Raw genomic sequence first — 14,441 nt, 5'->3', positions numbered from 1 at the left:
GGCAATATTCATGCCTCTCCCTCTTGGTGAGTCCATCCCTATTGCGACGCACAACAGCGCGTTCCTGGCCTCATTCTCAGTCCTTAATTTGTACTTGAAAAATATGTACGTGTTGAGCCAGATGCTCCCAGTGCCTAAGGTAACTCTGTGATAAATTAGGCACTTGAGAAAACAGAATTAACTCTTTCACTAAGAGTTCTGCATAGAGGCCCACTCCACTTTATATAAATGTAGGACCTGAAAATCTACCTCTGTCAAAAATACAATTAGAATTTACTATATGTAGCCTCACATTCGGCATGGCCTATTTAATGGTTACAAAAATGTTTTCACTAACCAAAACTTCTTTCCAAATAACTCTTCAGGAATTTGTCTGCTGGGTAAACTACATATTTCTAAAGTGAAGAATATCCTCTAGTGTACTTGGGGTGGGGGTGGGGGGGAACAACTGTATTTCCCAAATGAGCCCCATCCTGTTTTTAATCCACGTTGTTAATAATGTACATTCACAGATGAGGCATCAGGAGGCTGATCACTGTCAGTGGAGTGTTTGGAGCAAAGTCTCACCTGTCTCACCCATAAGGCCTCTTTTATTTGAATTCAGAAAAGTTAAATTTACTGTGTTATTGAAAATGTTTCACTTCTATTTTTTCTAAAGACTGGAGACACTCTTTTCTTCCATGTTCTCTCTTTGGATCCAATCGCTGACTTGATCATGTCGGCCTCATGTAGACCTAATCTAAGCTATTTGTAATCTTCAGTGTGTTTGAGTCACACTTTTAATACTCTAATTTTGGCAGGATACTTCGAGGGATTAAGAGGCTCAAAACAACAGTGAACAAATCAGCAGTAATTACAACACAATGGCTATTACAGCACAACAATATCACAGTGTCTTCAAAAGCATCCTAATTGCACACTTCATTTGGCTACCCTTTTGTATCATGCTGAGTTTTTGAGCAGGACCATCGTTAGCCCTGACCATTTAAAATACTCATGAAGCCAAGTTTCTTTCATGCCCCAGCAAACTCACAACAAATTCTATATCCCTCCACCTTTCCAATCTTCTGATAGAAACTTCTCTAACAGGTATGTCAGCAGGGGTATAGCAAAAACAAGCTCAGTCCATCGAGCTGCATGTTTTGCTCCTTGAAAACAGTGTAGGAACAAACATTATGACTTAGCACTCCAAATGACTCTCTGACCTAGTCAACCCATTGAGGAATTCTTTATACCCTTAAGTTTGAACACGGAGCTTTGACATCACACATCCTTCTTTTATACTGCGTCAGGCGAGGAAGGCAGGTGAGAATGGAATCCTAAAATGTGTTTCCTGAGATGTTGAAAAATTTGGGCAGATAATTTTTTTTTCACTTAATAACAACATCTTACCATTTCGGCTTCCATTTCTAAACTTCCCTGATACACAGCATCACCCTGCTTTTCTCATTCATGTCAAGTTTTTATTTCTTATAGCACTTCTATAGGCTAATAATCATGTTGTATTTATTCCCGTATGCTCCCTTTTTAACTTAGTCTAATTCGTCCTCCTTTCGTTGCCATGAACATCTGCCCCCTCACAGACTGTTGAATCCATTTAAAATAAGATAATCTGCCAAGTGCAAGTAAATATGTGCCACTATTCACCCCCCACACACAAAAAGAAATGCTTTTCCCCAAATTTTCTCAACATTATGGCTACCAAAAAAAATCTACTTTTTTTTTTCTTTTTGTTCAGGGGTGACAAGACAGTTCAAGGGTGAAAAGATTATTTGTACTGGTAACCACATTTGACTTATCTTGGAGTTTTTCTTCCGCTCAGCATAAAACCGAGTGTTCTTTGGTGTGAGATATGAACCAAACTCACATGTTTCCCCAACTTAAGTCTACACTGCCCAATCCAGGATTTCCTGCATTAACTAAGGGATAAAATTTTAGCACAGAGTCATAAGATGCAGGTTACAAATGCAATATGTATCTCAGTAAATACTTCTTATAGTATAGTCATTATACAATGCATTTCTAAGTCAGAAGAAAATGTAAAATAAAATGTGTTACTTAAAAAGTAGTGTTCCAAATATAGGTGTTTCCATTTAAATGGAAAACATTTAACAACCATCCATTTAAAACATCTTCGAATGGTCTTTGGATCTGGATATCGATAGACAAAGAATGGTCAAAATTTCTCAAGGCTAAAAATGGACTTTGGCAAGGCAACACAAGACAAAATATAGGAGACTATCTGAAGTCTTTTGAATTTTAATCCAAACAATGGCATGTTAGTAACTTCTTACTATGGGCAACTCACTTAACCCATAGAAGCTCACGGTTCTCATCTGCAAAATTTTGGTAGTATTACCTGAGGACGAACGTAATCTGATGCACGTGAACAGACTTTAAAACCACAGCAAGCCATACAAATGCAAAGCATTATTATTGTTATTCAGAAATAAAAATTAATGTACATTAAAAATACACATGGGGGTTTATATTTCAATAACACTAACTCTGTTATAGTACTGATTCCTTTTAAAGATACAGCTTGGACATGTTTATAGAAGTCTCATTTCATTTGATAACGTTGCCCTTTCACAACATTGTAAAACGTTTTATTCACTTGAATTACTTTCCAAATTGTTATGTATCTATTAAAAGAAAGTATGTCTGAAAAATGTACATGCACATATCCCGCAAGGTTCTATATATTTAAAATGTGCTTGTTTTGAAACCTACAACTACATTCCCAATTTTGTTTGTAGCTTCAACTCCTGTCATTCTAAATGGTAATATAAATTATTTCCTCTTACCCTTTATCTAATTAATAATTCTGGATGCTCAAAGTGAAAACTATAGCTGGACATCATTTTTTGATGTAAGCTGTACATTCTACAAAGTCCCTGTAGACATAGAATTAGCAAATGCTGGACCACTGCTGAGAGGGCAAGATTCCTGCAAGCCTCTGGTCACATTTTCATCAACAAATTAATGCATAACCTTGTTTATGCATGTTTCTGTTTAAAGATACCGTACTTAATATACATTGTTGATTCATTAACTCATGGTTAAACCAAGCTTATCTAAGACACATATTTTCTTGGTAAGGCACAATACAATTTTCTTGAGCTTAACAACGATAGACAACACTTCAGCCGTATGCGTAGGGGCTATTTGAAACAGCAAAATCACCCCCAAAAAAGCCACAAAAATGAAGAAATTTGCTACTCAAAACCTGCAAAAAGGACATTTCTTTATACTATGATGGCTAAAATAGGAAGGCAAAATGTTGCCTTGTTCCATCTTGGATGGAATTGTGTAGGATGGGCCAAAGTTTTCAGTACTCTGCACGTATCTGTGAATGACCTCACAAGTACCATGCGTATTGATTTGGGAGTTACAAATAAATTTTAGCACATAGACCCGTTCGCAAATGATGAACCGTACCTTGTAAGGCAGGCACAGAAATCTGCAGTTGGACTAAATTAGCAAGTCGTTGTTCCATTGCCCTTGTGTGAGGCCTCTCTTTGGTAAAAGTATCTGATATTTTTGAGGCAGAGCTGTAAAGCCACTAATCATGTCTTTTTCCCCTTAACTCTTTCATTTTGATTAAAAAAAAAAAAGCAATTCGGCAATGTGTGTGTTTACAAATTCTTTGTGTGAAACAGCTTAAATGATTATTTGGGGGGCATACTTCAGGACATGTGGGAGTAAATTTGTATAAACAAGTTCCTTTTGATCTCTTTCCCTCACCCCCAATTCTCCACAGCAATCATGCCCTATCATTTATAGTTCAAAAAACTGGAACATTTCAGTCAAATGGTACTAACCTGAGAAATGTTTGCCTTACCAGTTCAGCCACTGCCATGACCTTTTGGAATAAAGATAAATCTGACCCACTCTGGCTTTCATCCCAGTAAACTGCTGTCATTAGAATGGAAAAGTTTCATTTTTTATCCTGTAGGCTGCATTTCTTTTATTTTTCTATCATCTTCACTGAGCAGAATTCTGGGTTCAGTACTTACCCAAATACGAAGGCCAAGCTCCAGTTACCCCTGCAGTGCCCTGGCCACTTCATCTAATTCATCTCGAACAGCCAGTTCAGTGAGAAGAGAGGACTAAATAAGTGCGGAAAGGAAACGGAACCTTCCTGACTCCCATGACAGATCCCACTTGTTAGGAAGCCCATTAGGAGCACCACCTTTGAAGACCATTCTCAAGATTGCTCTTTAGCGTCTTATGAATTGATCTCTCAGGCTCCAGAAACAGTCCACAGCACGATTATTCTCGGGATTCTAGCGGGTATTATAATATATATTTAATAATTTAAATTTAAATTGAGCCTCTGTATGAACTGATGAGGTTGGGCAAGTCAATCTTCTGAGCTTTGTTTTCCTCATCTGTTAAATACAGACAGTTAACAGGGACTTCAAAGAGTAAACATCAGGGTCTAATGAGACAATAAATGTAAAAGTGTTTTGTAAACAGTCGAAGGCTATAGGAAAAGGATCTTGCCTGTAGCCAAAGTAAATGTGGTGACTACACAGTAATATCATTTCTAAAATAAGCTCTTTAAAGCCCATAAAACCAGCAGCTTCTTCTGAGCCATAACTAATAATTTTGTTATTTTTTTGTTCTGTATCAGAAAATAAATATTACATACTAATGGGTTCCAGAAAGCAATAGTAGAAGCCTTGAGTTTGAGATTTTTCTCAAAGTTCCATCTCTATCTTAGAGGAACAAACCACCCCATACATAGACTTCTATTGCCCAGGGCAAACAAACCTTATAAATGTGGTTCCAGGTCCTCAAAACAGAAAGACTTAGGCATCACAGTTTGTGTGAGGTTTGGAGGGGGGGTTATGACTTGGTTGAACTGATAACCACACTCCCAGAAGTATGAGTGCAAGTATATGCTTAATTCAATTACACAGCATGTAAACGATTAAGGCAGAAAGAAAATGCTACCTTGTTTATGTCCAGATTTACTCATATGATTAATACTGATCAAAGTGACCAGATAATTACCAATCTTGCCCAATTTTTAAGCTAGTTTTCTATTTTAATTGAGAAATCTGCTTCAGATTTAAGTTTGAGGGCACTTGTTTTGGAATTTAGTTTTTCTAGATGGATTGTTTTATCTTCTTCTGCAAGGTCCATTGACATCCAACATTTAAGACTTTTCATCAAGCCACACTTTAACATATTCTCTGAAGAGCCAAGTCAGATGAAGACTCTCGCTTCCCACAAATTCCTTTTTAGCAACTGTTGCCCCCTATGGTATGCACTCAAGTTCATCATCCACAAACTAACTTTAAATTTGATCAATATATGCTTGTTTAGGATCTGTGGTGTTTTTTTTTTTATGAGTAATGCATAAGCCAATTTAGGTTGTAAGCTTAGAGTGGACTCTGTCTATATTATGTTTGATACATTGTGGCTTATTCAATAAACACTTAACAGCAACCAAAGAATTGGACCAATTGAAACATCAGCTTTATGGATTTAATGGATGATTGGTACTTTAAAAAATCCTTTAAAGGTAGAGTAAATAAAGCATGAAGCATTTGAATTAACTGTCCTGAACATCCTAGGACTTCATATGTTACTATAACCAACATACAATGAAAGAATCAGGCCATCCATCTACATACAGACAGACTTCTGAGGCTTGGTGATTCAGAGTGTTTTCTGCACTCACCCTTACTTTAGTTACCGCTGAGGGAGCTCTCTGGGTGAGAAATGGCTTATTTTAGCACTCAGTTTGAATGAAGTTAGTGTTGCTTTTGTGTTATTTTGCCTAGAGAGCTACCTTAAAATCCTATCAATTTTACCACCTTTGAGCTTCATGTCCCAATGGATAGACAGAGCCCAGACCCATAAATGTCACCATCATTGTTTGATGAGTAGGCTCTTCATGCTCCACTAGTCATCTACAAGGAGATTAATCCCTTCCGGGGAGAAAATCAGGTTTCTTCTATAGAAGCAAGGTTTCATGCATGCAGTAGTTTTCACAAAACTCTTTAATATTCAGGGAGGAGAACTGGTTGATTCCAAAAATCATCCTTGTCCCTCCTTAATTTGGTGGCATGCTTCAATTATAATTTCTAAAATAGAAAGAGATTGTGGAAGGTCCCTTGACAATAGCAACGTGCCTGTGCACATCTGTCCCAAGGTTCACTAAAAAAGACCTGTTTCCAATTCATTGCAAAGGCCCTATGGCCTTTATAAATGTCCTAGCTCTCCACCTGATGACTATGACAAGCAGTTGGCTTAACAGGACATGAGGGAGGTCACTTGTGGGTTTTGTGGGTTTTGTTCTTTTCTTTGGCAAACTGTGGGGAAAAGTAGCAGGGGGAAAACCAGTATTAATACTCTAACTATTAAAACATGAGTTACCACCCTTCTTTATGAATCAGACTTAGTTTCCTTTTATAATCCAGAGAATGCATCAATAAAAAATCAAGGAAGTTGATTTTGTGAGGGAAATGATATGTGTTTTCGAAGAAAGTTAGCACCGTTTTGAAAATCCAGACATCTTATTCATCAAATCCAAGACTTGAAGCTTAAATTGAAACTTTGACTTATTAAAAATAGTAAATAACATCATTTCATTAGTCAAAATAACATATCAAATAACCATTAGCAAATATTCCTGAGTATAGACTCCGTGTACAATGCTGTACTGAAGGCCTTCAAAGATACAAAGACACGGAAGACACACTCTCAGTGAGTTGATGATATAATTAGGGCAATAATGTCTGCACAGAAGAAAAAATTAGGTGACTATTCAGGAAAGAAATAGCAACACACAGGATGACGAAAATATTTATTTTGGAAAATAAGGCCAGAGAATTTATAAATTTAAAGTAAAACTCTCTCTCATACCAGCAACTACATGAGGGAGGAAGAGAAGATCAATGCAGGAGATAAGTTCAAGGTAAGTTCTAGCTCTTTACAATTTCAAAATTATAAGCTTTATTTTATTTTCAGATTCAAACTAAAATCCCTTTTTGGAGAATTGTTTTGTGGTCAGTGTTAACAGTGGGATGTTCAGAGGAGGATGTTTCAGACTCTCAGGAAGGGGAAAGGAGCTTTTGATATTCATTGAACTATTTGTGGAGGACTGATAGTACATTACCCAAAGGGCCCAAAGAATTAACTCTTAGTCTAAAAGGTTTATCAGGCTTCACTAGAAAAGGGTAATCATTAACATAAACACATTTAGTTTCTAGCTCTGAGGATATTCTTATTGGCATTTATCAAGAAAAAAAGGTTTTGGATTTATGTCAAAAATCTGGGAGGGTATGTGCTATGGTGAGTGCTGTGAAGTATGTAAGCCTGATGATTCACAGACTTGTACCCCTGGTGCTAATAATACATTATATGTTAATAAAAAAATAAATACAAAATTTAAAAATTAAAAAAAAAATCTAAAAAATCTATTGAGATTCAAATGTGGTCTTTGCTCTCCAGGTCATCCTTCTCTGTTTATTCCTTCAACGTTTAAAACTCAACAAGTGTAAACGTAATTCAAAACTTTCCCTCTGTGCTCTTGCTTGTCCCAAAGCCGGAAGGGGCCGCTAAAAATCCAGCCCTTGCCCTCACCACACACAAGCAGTCGGCAGTATCTTTAGGACTCCATCTGAAGTGTCTTCTGTAGAGACCACCAACCTTTCTCTCACACTCAGGGCTTGGAGGCTGTCCTGATTTCCTAAATATCCTCCACACTGCCATTTGAGTTTCATCTCTAAAACACAACATGAACATGTCACTCATCTCATTAAAATTGTCTAATAATCATGCCATGCCAAAAAAAACCAATAAAATCCCATGTGATTAGCACATGGTAAAAAGTCGCTTGCTGTCTGGCCCTCTCCTTCTCCCTTCATTGTCTTCCTTCACCTTGCTTCTGATCTCTGTGAACTACTCTAGTTCTCCAAACCTGCTTACATACCCCTGCGTCTCTGTCCATGATGCTATTTCTACTCATCTCTTAGGACACAACTCAAACTGTCACCTCCTCCTGATTACCGTTTTACCCAGGGGGAGTCAGCTGTTTCTTCTTCTGTCCTTTATTATAAAACTTAGACCATGTTATCGGAATTTATCGTGCTCTCTAGTTTGTGTGCTCTTCAAGAGCAGAGGCCACGAAGACCATTCATCTTCGACCATCCATCATCTAGTAGTGTTCAATAAATTTTGAGTAGATGAGGGAATGAATCTCTTGACTATTTTTCTTACATTGAATGTGAGTAGCTTAGTCATAAACTATATCTTATTCATCTTTGTGTTCAGGGTGCAGCTTCTAAGAGAGACCAACATTTATTAAGTGTTGAATGTTAAAGAAATAAATTAAAAGTTGTTTGTCTACCTGAAGATTGAATAGCTAAGTTTATAGGGTAATAACTGGTCATAACGTTACCCTCTGGGGCAGCAAGATTTTTAAATATTTTAATGTATTTTGTTTTCTGGCATAACTGTGTAATTTATTTGCAAAGATGTTAATTAATTATTTTAAATACTTTGTGATTACAGGCTGAAGTTTCTAGATTTGTTACTCAAATATAGTGATTTAAATCACTTTTATCATGGAAGATAAATGTGGTGAGCTTGGGGATTAACATTGGCAAGATGGCAATATAGGAACTTCTGGCGTTTATCCTCTCTCAGAGACACCAAATGGAGTAACTATCTGCGTACAAAAATACCTTCACAAGAAGTAAGCATTCCCCACGAGGGGCTACGGCACCTGGGTAGAGCACGGAAATGAACAAAGATGCATTGAGAAGGGTAGGAAAAGAGTTTCACATTACCCCCATCTCTCTTCTTCCAAGCAGGTGCAGCCCAGTCTGGAGAGAGACACCCTCCCCACATGAGAAGGAGAGTAAAGTGAGCTCCCAACTTCACCATGGACGTCATTACCAGACATTTCCTGTGACCTCAAATTCCCACTCACCCCAGCACCAGGCCAGCTCCCAAGGACACAGATACCAGGTCTACAACAGTAATCTGCATTCAGCAGGGAGTCCGCTTGGGGATTCTCTCTCTCCCTCTCCCTTTGCCCTTCCCCCATGCTCATGCTTTTGCACATGTGCGTGCTCTCTCTCTCTCCCAAATAATAAATCTTTTTTTCAAAAAATAACAACTTCACTTCTAAGCTGACTCATGTCGGCAGACCTTTGCTCTATGAGCCTGTCTACAAGCGCTGTCTCACAAGATGGCTTCTGCTTTCCCTAGACGTGGGCAGCCAAAGAGAAAGCAAGGGAGAGGGAGAGAGACCAAGTGCCTAAGAAAGAGCTGCCAAGGTAGAAGCCATAGTCTTTTTATTTGGAAGCTGACATGTGACTTTATTAGAAGAAGGAGGAAGAGGAGGAGGAGAAAGAGGAGGAGGAGAAGAAAGGGAAGGACAAGAGGAAGAAAAAGAAAGAGGAGGAGTAGGGGGAGGGGAGGAGGGAGAAAGAAGCAAGAACCAAGAGGAGGGGGAAGGGGATAAGGACAAGAAAGAAAGAAAAAAGAAAAGAGAAAGAGAAGAAGTTGGCTTTAAAATTGTTTTTACATTCAGCAGTTTTGCTAAACTCATCTATTATTCCCATAATTTATCTGTAGATTCTTTGGACTTTTGACATACATATTATTATCGTATCTATTGATAATAAAGCCTTCTTTCTTTCTTTCCAAACCTTATACTTCTTATTTTTAGTCATATTGAATCAGCAGGATCTCCTGTTCAATATTGTTTTCACACAATATTCACACAATATTCACACAATTACTGCTATATTTTGGTCTAAATCAATTATCTAGTGATTTGCTTTTTATCTGTCCTGCTTGCTCTATGTACCTTTTCTTCATCTGCCCTAACCTGTCCATCCCTGCTTTCTTTTGAAATTAGTTGTTATTTTTAACTACTATTCCAGTTCTGCCTCTTTTATTTTATTTTATTATTTCATTGGGGGTAAGAACCCTTAACATGAGATCTGCCCCCTCAACTAATATTTTTTTTTAAAGAGTTTATTTATTTGACAGATCACAACTAGGCAGAGAGGCAGGCAGAGAGAGAGAGAGGGAAGCAGGGTTTCTGTGAGCAGTGATCGAGCGGGGCTCTATCCCAGGACCCTGAGATCATGACCTGAACTGAAGGCAGAGGCTTAACCCACTGAGCCACCCAGGTGCGCCTCAACTAATTAAGTACACCACACATTATACTTGACTATAGGTATAATGTCGTACAGCTGGCTTGTGCTTTTATTAGTAACTGCAAGTTTTCTTCTCCCTCCAGACCCTGGGAACCACTATTCCATTCTTTGATCCTATGAATTAACTAATTTCATTACAAATGCAGAAGGGTGTAGGTATTTTCCATAGTGTCTACACTCTTCAGCCTTAAAAAGAAAGAAATTTGACAATATGCAGTGACAAAGATGAACCTTGATATTATTAGGCTAAGTGAAATAAGTCATAGAAAGACAAAAACTGCATGCTTCAACTTATATGAGGTATTCACTTCTGTTAGCTTTTCTTATTCTTTTACTGTTGCTCCTAGAGATGGCCATGTGCACCCTGAGTTCATTCAAGCTGTTGTAGAAATTACTAATCTCACCTCTGCCAACATGAGGACCTTAGGACACTTGAACCATTGTTTTTGTGTATCTGAAGTCTTAGTATATTTTAAACTCCATGAGACATCATTGGTATCATTTATTACAATTAGCATTATTTTAGATTTGGGCACACATTTACTTTATATTGTGGTGGATGATATTTTGCTGCTTAATTCCTCCTGAATCTATACCTTTTCATCTGGGATTGCTTTCTGTCTGCCTGAAAAACACTTGTTAGTATTTTAGCTCAGATATGGCAGTGATGACTTTGTATAGGTTTTATTTATTTATTTATTTTATTTTAGCCTGCATTTTACCTTTATGCTTGAAAGGGTTTTCACTGGCTCTAGAACGCTGAGTTGGTAGATATTTGTTTCCTTTGCTTTTTTATTTATTTTATTTTATTTATTTATTTATTTATTTATTTTAAAGATTTTATTTATTTAGTTGAGAGAGAGAGCATGAGAGGGGAGAAGGTCAGAGGGAGAAGCAGACTCCCCATGGAGGTGGGAGCCCGATGCGGAACTCGATCCCAGGACCCCGGGATCATGACCTGAGCTGAAGGCAGACACCAACCCACTGAGCCACCCAGGTGCCCTGTTTCCTTTGCTTTAAAGATGCTAGTGTATTCTCACCCAATTTCCACTATTACTTTTCAGAAGATGTCAGTCTAAATCTTTCTTTTCTTTTTTGCCCCATCTTTTTTAGACATTTTTCCCCCTGTTGAGTTTTAGCAGTTTTACTAGGATGTATCTGGGTGTAATTTTATTTTTCTTTAATCTTTCTTGGGGCTCATGATTCTTCTTGAATATGGGGCTTGATGTTTTCTTCAGTTTGGGAGAATAATCAGCTATTATCATTTTATTTGCTCACTAATGCCCAGTTTTCTCTCATCGTTTCTAGTTCTCGAATTTTTTGTCCATTTTACCTTTTCATACTGCCTTCCATGTTTTTCTCCCTCTCTTTTAAATTTCAGATTATCTTTACTCACCATTGTTCATTTTGGATATTTCCTTCTGATCTAGGTTTGATTAATTTATTGATTCTTCAATTGTGTCTAAAATGCTGTTGCTCTGATTGAGTTCTTGATTTCTATGTAGTTTTTTAAAAAATAGTTTCCGGTTCTGGCTAACTTCTCCATAATATCCATTATGTCCTAAGATATATCAAACATAGGTATTCTGAAGTTTTTATCTGTAGTTCAGAGTGTTTCTATGGTCCATTTTCCCCTCATGTTGTCTTATCTCTTCATGTGCCTGATTATTTTTGATTACTTGCTGAATATCGTACCTGAAAAATTATAGAGACAAAGCTAGTCCTATACCGATGTTACCTTTCCCTAGAGATGACTTACAATGACTTTCTTGCAGGCAGCTAGTAGTAGTGCTAGTAGCACTAGTAATATGGGCACATCTTTATATATGTTTAAGAATTCTGATCGTTTACATCTGAACTTCAATCCCTTTGATAAATCCTGTGCTTCTGGTTCACCCTGATTCTTAAATTCCTTAATCTAGGCATCTTTGGGATTTTAACCCCAAATATTGGTTTTACCAGCACTAGCAGCAACCCCTGTGTTCTAGCTTTTGTCCCCCTGACTCCATAGGACTTTCTGTGAGCATCAAGGCTTCTTGGCTACTGAGCCACCCATTCTGGACCTGACAGAGTAAGAGCTGCCCCCAAGGCAGAATTCTTCTCTTTGAAGTTCTGTCTTCTTCAAAATATTGACCCTATAATCCTACCATGCCTTGCTGGCTTCCCCATGCCTTTGAGACACACACACACACACACACACACACGCACACGCACATACGTGATTTCCTAGTTGTCCTCAGCAGGAGGCTGTCCAGATTATCTAATCCTTCGTTACTAAAAGTGAATAGCAAGAAGCGCTCTTTAAACTCTGTCATATTGGCCTTTTAAACAATTACGCCAGGGCACAAACATCCAAATAAATATTTCCCTGTCAAATCACCTTTGGGACTAAGCCACATATTCCAGCATTTTCCCAAAGCGCAAAGCATTTCAGAAACTCCTTTTAGATCACTGTTTTTAGAATCACTTTGCAAATTAGCCAAACGTTAATTTGAGTAGCAAAGTTTCATTTCATTACATTTAAAGTTTAAAGAGTTCCTTCCCCCTCCCCGCCCCAAATGAAACACTTTAATCACATACTTAATCATTACACATAGGTTTATAACTTATGGCTATTTAGGAAAAAATCAAAGCTGCAGTTTATACACAGAGAGTGGCCACTCCTGAGTGCTTACATAAAATATGCCACAGTTTCTGAAGGCATGTCTGAGGAAAAGTCCCAAACATTATTTGAAAAACTGTCAGTTTTACTGGGGTGTGTGCAGAGTCTCCCCAGTTGTACCTTTGGAAAGAGTGTTAAGTGTTTGGCTATACGGTGTTCTTGCGTTTTAAAAGAAAATGAAACCCTTGCTATTATAGTGGTCAATTTTGGAAAATTAAAAGAAAAAAAAAACGCCTCTCTCTTCTTTCACCTTTGGTCAAATAATGTGGACAGCAGTCAGCATCAGTGGCATATTCATTTACTAACACCTTTGTTACTAAAATGTTTCGATTGTCTTGGAAACCCAGCGAATGCCTTTCACCCTTGGGCACTGTCAATTTTGTTCCATGCTCAACATAGTGCCTTGGGGTGGAGAGAGTTCTTCCTCCATACGGCTGCAGATTGCAGCAGACATATGGCCGCGCACAGTAGAGCATCTCTCGCATTTGGAGCAAGAGGCTTCTTGCCTATTACCAGTAAGGCCCTCAGTGCCCCCATTGCATTAGCATTCATCCTCATTTGGATCTCTCCTCTGATCTGCCTCACGTGGGTTGATTCACTTTGATTAAAGCTAAGTCTGGTCAAGTTCTAAGGAACATGGAAAATGTCCTTAGCTCTCCATAGTTTCTTAATCTCCTTAGTACAGCTTCCTGGAAGGGAGTCCACTTTGTTTCTGGATCGCCAACAGTTCCATTTGGAACCAGCCACGGTTTCGGGAGAGAACCCACACAAGGATAATCCCCCAGCACGGTTTGCATTACCGAACCCCGGGGATGTGGTGAGGCCCAAGGCAGATGTTCCTGGGCGAAAGCATTATTCACGGGGCAGCTGTGCACATAGAAGGCAGTTTAAATTTCCACTGTATCCTCCACAGCCCCTTTTGGACTCTAATCTCCAATTTCCCTCCATCCCATAGCCCTTGGAAAATTTTAGAGTCAATTTTTAAAAATTGAATTTAAAGGCCATGGGAGATTCACCAACGCAAGTGCTAAAAGACGGCCAACTCTGCTGTGGCTGAGATATTTGGAGGGCTATAGCATAGCTGGGGGGAAAAATTGGACCCCCCCCACTTCCTGAGATAAAGCTTTTTCAGAGGGGACGCCTGCTTCCTTTCTGGGACCTGGTTGCCCAAGGCTATGTGGGGAGAGAAAAGGTTATTTCAAGTACAGGGCTATTTTACACTTGTACTTCCCAAGAAAATAAAACACTTCTTCAAAAACTTGACAACCTACAAGCTGGCAGATGTTCCTGGGTGGCCCTAACTGAAAACGCCTTATCTAAGTGAATTTTCATTTTCAGCTTGAATTACCTGGTTTCTCTGGCTACGGTGATCAGATTAACTGAATCGTTGCCAAATCTACACCAGTGTTTTGTTTTGGTTTTGGTTTTGGTTTGCTTCTTGGACATATTCTTAAGCTTAAACAAAAAAAGGAGAAGCATGTCCAGTGAATACAACCACCGTTTTTACAAGCACATCTTGTGACCCCCAAAAGCCTGTGATGAGCCTGTGGTCTCAAGGCCAAGTACAACTACTCTCCGCATTAAAG

Source organism: Martes martes (assembly GCF_963455335.1).
Source record: "Martes martes genome assembly, chromosome: 4".
Lineage (NCBI taxonomy): Eukaryota > Metazoa > Chordata > Mammalia > Carnivora > Mustelidae > Martes > Martes martes.
This window is presented reverse-complemented; position numbering follows the sequence as displayed.